We start from the raw sequence: 1,356 nt of genomic DNA, 5'->3' as shown, positions 1-1,356 counted from the left end.
ATATATATATATATATATATATATACACACACACTTTTGTCGTCAAGTTGGTTTTGACTCATAGAGACCATTATAGAGTTGCCAAGAAGCGGCTGGGACTCCTGGTGTGATGCTGTGGGTTAATGCGTCAGACTGCAAAGACATTTGAACTGCAAGGTGAGCGGTTCAAGCTCACCAACTGCTCCTCCGAATCCCTCTACAGGGTTGCTATGGATCGGAACCGACTAGAAGGCACTTAACAACGGTAACAACAAGGAGTGGCTGGTGAATTTGAACCACTCACCTTGTGGTTCAAACTGACCTTGCAGACCAGTGCTTATCCTACAGTGCTACACCAAGACTCCATATATACATACAGGTCCACTAGGGTAAGTAAAAGAAAGAAAAGTACTATAAAATCTTCTAACTTTGGTACATGACACAGTGGAATACTAATGGAACTCAGTGGAAGAAAAACGATGAATCTGTGAAACACCCCATAACCTGGATAAATCTCGAGGACATTATGCAGAGTGAAATTAGTCAATCACAAAGGGACAAATATTGTATCAGAACACTGTTGTAAAAATGCAAGAGAAAGTTTTCATTGCTAAAAGAAACTTTCTTTGCTGGTTACCACAGGTGCAAGGGAAGGGAGACCTATTCACTGGCTAGACGGTATGCTCGTGTTACCTCAGGTGATGTAGAAAGCAATATACAAGAGGGAGGGTGGTAGAGGAATGATGAAGATGGTGAAGACACAGGGAGGAATGCCCGGGTTAAAGGGGATAGAGGTAAGCACTGTCATACACACAGCCCTGCAACAACAGTGGGCTATGGGGCCTGGTGTGGACCACAAAGACGTTTGAACAGCAAGGTCAGTGGTTCAAGCTCACTAGCTGCTGCTCAGAAACCCTATACAGGGTCGCTGTGCGTCAGAATTGACTTGACGGCACTAAACAACAGCAGCATGCAGTCTGTAGCTAACCTTGGTAAGAAGTAGTATAGAAATGGTCTGTAAGCACCCATTGAAACAGCTGTGTTGCTGTTGGCAGCCTCCAGTGGCTAGCGTCTTAAGGTGTTTTCTCTGTTCCACTAGGAGTGATTACTGCTGAACTCAATGGCTCCAGAATATTGGAGCCAAGATTCTAGGGTTACAAGCTTGACAGGCCATGTCAGGTCAGGACACTGAAGGCGCCCCCCTAGCAGAAAGTGTGGCACTCACAACAGAGCAGGCAAAACCACTGGGACAGCTGCTGGCCAAGGGGCTGCATCCTCCAACACCATCACACACACCCCTACAGACTGCATCCTCCAACAACACCCACACACACCCCCACAGACTGCATCCCCCAAAACCCACCCGCACACCCCCAC

The sequence above is a fragment of the Chrysochloris asiatica genome, unplaced genomic scaffold (assembly GCF_000296735.1).
Source record: "Chrysochloris asiatica unplaced genomic scaffold, ChrAsi1.0 scaffold00006, whole genome shotgun sequence".
Lineage (NCBI taxonomy): Eukaryota > Metazoa > Chordata > Mammalia > Afrosoricida > Chrysochloridae > Chrysochloris > Chrysochloris asiatica.
This window is presented reverse-complemented; position numbering follows the sequence as displayed.